This window comes from Telmatherina bonti, assembly GCF_933228915.1.
Source record: "Telmatherina bonti genome assembly, chromosome: 22".
In the NCBI taxonomy this organism is placed as follows: domain Eukaryota; kingdom Metazoa; phylum Chordata; class Actinopteri; order Atheriniformes; family Telmatherinidae; genus Telmatherina; species Telmatherina bonti.
Genome location: NC_136631.1, coordinates 25,312,263 through 25,320,583, shown reverse-complemented (window position 1 = coordinate 25,320,583; position 8,321 = coordinate 25,312,263). Strand labels below are relative to the sequence as shown.

Genomic DNA, 8,321 nt, shown 5'->3' with positions numbered 1-8,321 from the left:
TGTTCAGACTGAAACGTTTTCATCCAACAACTTTCATGTAAATCCACAGAAGACTTGGACTGTGAAGTTCTTTTCTGCAGTGGGTCTTTTCCCTATCTGAACCCTTCCCTTCTCAATCTTTCCCCAGTTTGTTATAAGCTCATTGTCCTCTGCTGTGAGATCTTATAATTGCCTAATTTATCCCAACATCACCCCCTCCTCCATGACCCCTTGCCCCTTATTTAACAGGTCAGTGGAGTTTTGTTGAATGAAGCAAATGTGCATAATAATCATATTTATGACAAACACAAGAACCCTGACGGTTATCACAAAAGTTAATATTTTCTTCAGATTTTTTCTTCATTTTAGGGCAAAAACTGCATCATTTAATGGTTAATGAAGTTGCATCAAAAAAACATTATGTATTTCTAGCAATGTTACATTGCATCTGAAGCGTTTTCACGGTCCCCATGAGAGATTTCCATCTACTTTTCTAAAGAGATATTTACGCTTGAGGGAATCCAACTTCTCATGCATACCAGTCATTTTCAGCACAATTTACATGTCTCCCCATTCATTCTGCCCTTTGTATGTGGGACAGCTTTTGTTGGCTGATCCAAAGCCTTTCGAGTAAAACTTCTATGGAACAAAAGCCTTAACAAAAACATCCCTTAATTGCATATACAGTATAGCACAAAAATGGAACAATCAAGGCTATTGTTGTCTGGATTTCGAGTTTATGCAATGTTGATCCATCTGAGAAACAAACAGACAGCTACAGCCGCTCAGCATTATTTATTTTTTATCTGCATTTCACAGAGATTCAAACAGACCAGCATGGCCGTGATATCTGGGAATACCCGAGTCCTCCTGAAGACGGCTTTCATGCATATTATGTAAGTTTTGAAGAAAAGTTCATCGTGTTTTGGTAGTTAATCTTAAATGGACAAAATCTAACTGGGGAGAAAGTAACAGCTTCTATTAATCTTAATATAATATGAAGATGGAAATAAAACGGAAGCAGCTGCAGACCAAAACACAACATCTCTGACATGGGTCAAGTTTAATAAGTTGAAAATGGGAACATCAAGGTAAATTTTCCTTTGTAAACAACATGGGATTAATCTTCTTATTGAATGGATTCACTTGCTCTTAGAGTCAGTCGTGGAAGTCTCCACTTTGTGATCTTTCACAGATTGTATTGCTATGTGTCGATGTGGTGAAGAAAGTATCCAACATAGGCTTTCTGCAGATGATAACCACCCATTGTGGATCAGCATCTCCAAATCTGGGACCATGGATCTCTCTCCCCTAAGGTGAAGAGGGAGCATCCATTTCAGGAGGCTGAATTTCAGTATTTGGGATTCAATTTTGGCAAAGTGATGATAAAGGGGCATCATCAGTCAGTCTGAGATATTGACTTTAAGATGGCTGCAGCCTGAGCAGTCACATATTTCACTGATTTTTAGGGGATGTGTAAAATTTACAAATATGTACAATGACAAACACAAGTGACAAAACCAAACTCTCTCTGCAGGGAGGGTGGGTTTACCCTTCACCCCACACAAAATAGGGTGAGAAATTTACAGATGTGGGAGGAGTTTTGAGTAGAACTCCCCCACACCAAGAGAGCTATGGGAATTTCTGAATCTCAGTTTTGGAGACATCCTGCCTGGTAACATAAAAACATGAAAGAGGTCAAAAATCTAACATACCACTCAATCCTGTTCACCTGTAACTCAGTTATAAGTGTAATCATCCACAGCCTTGTGGCAACAGAACATCCTCGATAAAGATAATAAATAATTTTTACTTCTAAAATATCTGCACTCTCAAAGTGTGAGATTGTAAAGATATTAATGTCCTCATAACTCAAGTTCACACCTTTGAAGGGCTCAAAATAATGTAAGTTGATAATAACACCCTCTGCAGATCTTCTTACAGTCATTTTCACAGGCTTTACAAGTAAAGGGTAGATTACAATAACACACATGGCACATGGCAGCCGCACAAAATGGTCGAAGAACAATCCCGCTCTTCATGGCTCAGTCCGTTATCACAGAATCATTGCTTCTTCCTTTTCTGTCCCCCTGGCAGAAAACATACACATAAATCTTCATTAAGAAATCAAGTTAGCCTTTTTCTTCTACTTTGGTTTAGACATGTTTACACCTTTCAGTATCTATTATTTACCAGTCTTTTTCATTAGCTTCATTCTTTTCTTTTTTACAAGTGATGACACATATTTGTTGTCTTTATCAATGTGTTTCTTTAATGCTGCCAACACAGTATTACAGTTGCATCATTATCTGTTGTTCTGATAACAAAATCAGTTAATTGTTAATTCACCTTCTCAGATTCTCTACATCTTCTGGTTTCTGGCAGGGCAACTCTGCTAATCTCAGGAAAGAGTGTCACTAGTACACTGTACACAACCGACACATCTTAAACAAATTGGACATTATTACTTTGTCCGTATATATTTAACTGCGTCTGTGATTTTTCTGTGCCAAAACGAAAGAATAATTTTACTATAAGGAATAAGAGGCAGCTCCTGGCCAGTCTGTAAAGAAAGAATGGAGCAACAGCTGCTATAATGTCACTTGCTGATGAATACACTGACACTCCCAGATTTCTATAAGAAATTAGCAAGAAAATTAAGCTACATTGAAGAATCTTATAATGTTACTCCTCACAGCACTTTGAACCTGAAGCAATCTCTTAAGTGGAGTATGTACATTTTATTCATGTTATTTTTAAGTTTTTACATTTTTCAATGCATTTTTTCTTTCTTAAAAATTGATTAATGTAACAAATAAAAAAGGATGGATCAATTGAACGTCAGCGAGTGTTCATGAATGTGTGAAAATCATAAACTTTATATGTTTGTGGTTGTGTATAGCATGTTAGCTATTGTTAGCATGCAACGTATTTTCATTACTGATACATATAGTATCTACGAAAAACTATGCTCAAAGTTATGTAAGATCTGCTACGTATTTCCAGCAACCAGTGCGCCTGCGTGAAGAGAGGAATTAGTGCGCCTGCGCATGCCGCAAATTTTCCTGGATGGTCTGGACGGTTCGGACGTTCAAAAATACTAGCATTGATGATGCTGTAGCATGCTAACATCAGCTAACAAAGAAGTTTAGGCCATTCACACTTGTTGAGGTTTAAAATGTAGATGTGACTGGTAAACAAACAAACAAAGAGTTTATATGAACAGAAATGTCCTTTTTTCCTTTTTACATTTTTATTCTCACTGCATTGGTATTAGGTCAACATCCTCACTGAAGGTTCATGTTACATTTGTGAAACCTATTTTCCCCAATTATAAATCTAGTTGTGTCATCCTAATAAAGTATTATGGTTGTCTAAATCTTAAAGAGCATTAACTTTAAACTGGTATGACAAGTACTAGTCTCTCATTGAAAGTAGCTTACTATATTTTGACTTATTCCACCACCACATCCCACTATCTCACTGTTGAATCATGGACACCCATCAATAGAAAATAGCAAATAAACACATATCTAAAAATTGAAGGCACCTCACAAATTTAGCGTCTTTATTATGACCCACTACATTTAATAGACAAACTAAGTTTTTGCACGCCTTAATGAGAGAATGTGTGCAGTACAGTGAAAAATAAAATGATCCTTTCTCCAAAATGATTCATCTTATAATTTCTGTAAATCTGGCTCTAGTTATCTTGGAATCCTTTCTTTCTTAATTGTGATTAAATCTCTCCAGGCAGGATTCAAACTACTGGTTTGTTACTGGTCTGAATCAGTCAGTGTGCTGTAGATAGTGGTGGTGGGTTTAACATGCAATGGCGCCTGTTTGTTGATTCAGATGTGATTCCATTTTTATGTTTTGGTTTTATGTTTGTAACTCTCACAGGCAAAGTTTTCCTCTAATCATGTAGTTTTGAAAGTAGCACCATTTTTACAAATAAAATAAATAAATTTTTAACCAGGGAGTATCTACAAAGAAAAAAAAAAAAAAAAAGAGTCCAGCTGGAGGAACTATCACTAAATCTCCAGAGTTTCCCTTTAGTTGTTTAGTTGTACAAACTTGTGGATACTAAAGGGACGACAAGGCAGGCAATGCACCAGTGAAGTTAGTGACGGCCATTAGGGAGCGTCGGTCCACTCTATCCACCAGCAGATAGAAGACGAGCCCAGTTGGCAGCTCCACCATGGCGAAGATGAAGAAATCCAGGAACAGTTTGCCACCAGTGAGACCCAGTCGCAGTACCAGGGCTTGGAACACAACAGTGCTTGTAAACCTGTATCAGAGGAATATTGCATAAATTACCACCATCCTAAATAAAGAATTGGATTGTTGTTCTGTACTGTTGTATGCACTCAGCTGACTCACCAGGCATATGTTAAAATTAATGTGATTTTTCTAATAAGCGGAGTCTTATTAAATCCTTAAATGACACAGGGTGGAAATCTTTCCTTTTCTCCAAAATCATCTGAAAAACAATACACAGCATTTACTTTTAGCTTAATTCACCTTGTAAGGATGTGTAGTCTTTCTACTTTGAAAATGGTCATACCTTTGGAAGATAATCATATGGCAAAGAACTGCCATTATATTTTGCAATGTCGTCTGCAATGATCATGGCCTTTGATGTTCTTTTTTGGGAAAACAGCCAGCATGGAGACTCAGCAACCATTCTTTAATTAAAAACATACATCTACAGTACCAGTCAAAAGTTTGGACACATTTTACAATTGGATTTAATGGGAAAGTTTGTCCAAACTTTTGACTGATACTGTATCTTCAAAATCAGAGTTCATGTGATGATGTTTTTTGTGATGCAGTTATTTTCACACCAGTGAAATGAGATAATGGGGAAGCAAGGAAGACTTACGACCGGCTGCAAAGTCCTTTAGGAAGATAGAAAGTAAGCCAAGGCAGGCAGGATGGCCATACCAATGGACTAAAACACTCAACACACCATGGACACAAATTGCTGTTGTCTGCTCCAAAGAACTCAATCACTGTGAATGATAGTAGTTTTTGATGGCAAATGGATAAACTGACATCAGATATTTAATATTGGGCATTTTATGTCAAAGTTCTTTGTAAATTTAGACTTGTTGGGTCATGATGATTAATTTTGTGTTTTTTATCCGAGGTCATTTCAGGTCAATGGCACTGAGAGGCCCAAAGGCATTCCAAAAAATACGTTTGAACATACCAAGCACATAGTTGGCCACCCACGCTCCCTTTCCGCAAAACCCCTGTAAAAATCGTAAGATGAGTAGCAGTGTGTACCATGGGGACAGCATCACTCCCACGCCTCAAAGTCCCAGGCCAAGCATCGAGGCAATGAAGCAGGATTTTCTACCAAACCAGTGGAAAACCAGGGAGCGCTTGTTACTGTTAAGTTACTTGAAAATACTGTTTACCTGAAGGTGCATAATATACCTGTCAGCCAGTTACCCAGTGACAAATGATCCAACAAAAATGCCAGAGAAACCTAGATTAGGTCCCCAACCCAGGAATTTTCACACACCAAGGGAAAAATAAATTTTTCCATTTTTGACCGTTGTTTTATATATTTAAATATATATATAAATACAATTTGAAAGCCAAATCTTAGCTTCTCCTCTGACTGCCTCTGGAGTCAGAGGAGGATTTCTCCAAGCTGTCCTGTTGACATCTTGTCGTTTATGTTAACGTTATTGACTTTGGGGTCGGCTTGGTTCATGTTACACAGTTACATGTACATTATGTGGCACTGCAACAGATAACCTTTTCGCAAGCTGTATTTCGAGTGAAAACTGCCTCATAGTTAAGACCAATACTTGTTTTAGTTGTGAGGAGATAAAGAAAAACTGTACCAGTCTCAGAGACGATGGTGCTGTTGCTTGTGCCAAATATCCATCTGCCATCACAGAGCTTTGTCTGGTTAGCATTAGCTGACAGCTGCCAGTCAAGGCCACCACATGTGATTTGGATTTTCTTCCAGTCCACTGAAAACCTCTCACATTGACTGGAGGATCCTAACTCTTGAGAGTGGGGAGCGCTCACTTCACCCAACTGGACCTCTGTCCAGCCACATTGCTCCTGGAGATGCTCAGATCCAGGACTCCAACACCAGTGATCAAGAATGTGCCCGAAGAAAACATCTCTACAAAGCAGAAAAGCAAAAATGATCAACGGCAAAGAGCCGAGCGTGACAACCTTTTTCTGGAGAGGCCCAAAGTCTCCTACAAGCTCAATGAGTCTGTCTACACTTGTCATCTCTGCTAATCATCAAGAGTGTAATAAAATGGCATCCGTTCAAGCTGCTGCACTCTGATAGTGTCTAAGAAGCGTCACATTTTTAAAGAGACGAGGGACCAGACTGCTGATTAAAGTCCCTCTCTTTTTTCTTACTCTTTGGTTTGCATGTCATCTTTTCAAGAAACTGAGCAAGCTCTTTATACCATTAAAAGTGTGCCTTTATCTAAGCTTTGTGCCTGGGCTTATGTTTGCAAGATGTGGTTTGCTCTTTTAGTTTGCACGCCACCCTATATTACCAGTTAGAGGTACTAAATCTCTCCTCCAAGTTCTCACTAATAATCCATTAATAGATCTATCATGGGTTCATAATGATGTCTTTTAGTTTGTGTTATGAAATCTAAAATTAAACCTTAACTTAAGATGGTGCATTTCACAGAAACATTAAATAAATGTAAAAGCAACGATATGACTGACTAACCTCTGCGTGATGAGAATGTGGTCTGTCTCATTCTGACAACAGGCCAGCACTTTTTTTTTTTTACACTGAATAATTTGTTTTAGTTTGGATTAATTGTTACTTAACTACCTCCAGGATGTACAGTACCTATCAAAAGTTTGGACACATTTTCCCATTGTATTTATTTATTGTGTCCAAATTTTTTAGTGTATTCTTTGTTGTTTTTGTTGTTGTTTTGGGTTTTTTTCTGCTTCTCTTAAAGCTGGTTTATACAGAAGGAGATCTGTCACAGAAATAAGCCATGAAATTATATAGGGTCTCTAATGCATTTAACATTGTAACCTTGTGTAAATGTGTCCAAATGTTCATTCATTCATTCACTCATTCATTCATTCATTCATTCATTCGTTATCCGTACTGCTTAGTCCAATTAAGGGTCGCGGGGATGCTGGAGCCTATCCCAGCAGTCTTTGGGTGAGATGTGTCCAAATGTTGTCCCATTAATTTCACTTGGATCATGCTGAACAAAGAGGATCATCTTTTCCTTTTTCTAAGCAACATTCACCGAACACTCAACCAAAAACAGACAGTGAGATCAAACATCGAGGAAAACACTTTGAATGCTCTGACAGATGTGTGGTTTTCTTTTGTCTTTGTTATATTTTTAGCTGACTGTATTAAAGGCACATTGTTATAGTATGTTTAGTAAAGTATTGCAAATATCACACTCAATATACTGATTAAGATGTTTGATTATTATTATGATGTTTTATTATTATTATAAAATAATTTTAGATAAAAAAAAAAAAAGAACTAATCATATGTACATAAACAGACATGAACATTTTGATATTAAATGAAAAGCTTCTGGTATGTCGCATAGTTTTTTCCTTTATTAAACAATAAATTATCCCGAACTAAGTAACAGCAGTTATACTATAATAAATACATTACTGTGAGACTGTGAGTTGCACTAAACAAGACATTTCATCACCGAATTCTTTAGGATTTTACTTATCAAAAAAAAAGTCATAAAAAAAGAGAAAAGTTATTTGTAAAACAGATGCTAGGTGGAGTGATTGTCACAATCCATGCTGAAAAGTGAGGAGGAAGAACCGAAATGAAGGACAAAGAGATGGAAGAGGCAGGATTTTTTTGAATAAACAAAATGTGCTTTTTCAGAATCTAACCTGAAACAAACATGACAAACAATCAGCCAATAAAAAACAAATAAAACCTGAAGATACTGAAGGCAACTAGATGTTGCAATCAGAACAAGAAGTTCTTTTTTGTGTTTGTTGTTGTTGCTGTTTGGACCATTTAAAAATGTTTAAAAATGTTAAAATAAAGAAAGAAACAAAAATAGTTTGCTTTCATGTACAATATAAAGTATTAATGTGTGACGTCAGAATTATTGTAGTGCAAAAAGTGTTCCCTAGGGAGCAGAATATATGTATCAGACTGTATAAAATGCGTTTTTAACAATGCTTTAATATGTAATCATGGAATAGATCACAAAAACTGATATAGCTTACATGATACATTAGACATTAAAGGTTGAAAACTTCAACTAGCTTCAAAACTGCTGGCGTTACCACCTTTGTAAGCTCAACAGGAACTGTTCATTAAATGACTTGAC

The 8,321-nt window shown here is 36.9% G+C and overlaps 1 pseudogene across 1 annotated transcript; it reads right to left on the bottom strand.

The window, feature by feature from the left end:
• Positions 1-4,042: 4,042 nt before the first annotated feature.
• LOC306772238 (solute carrier family 22 member 3-like) lies at positions 4,043-6,128 on the bottom strand (annotated as a pseudogene). The gene is made up of 5 exons: positions 6,031-6,128; positions 5,218-5,376; positions 4,547-4,625; positions 4,363-4,462; positions 4,043-4,270 (listed from the first exon to the last, which is right to left on the bottom strand). The product of its transcript is annotated as a solute carrier family 22 member 3-like (transcript).
• Between the last annotated feature and the right edge of the window lie 2,193 nt (positions 6,129-8,321).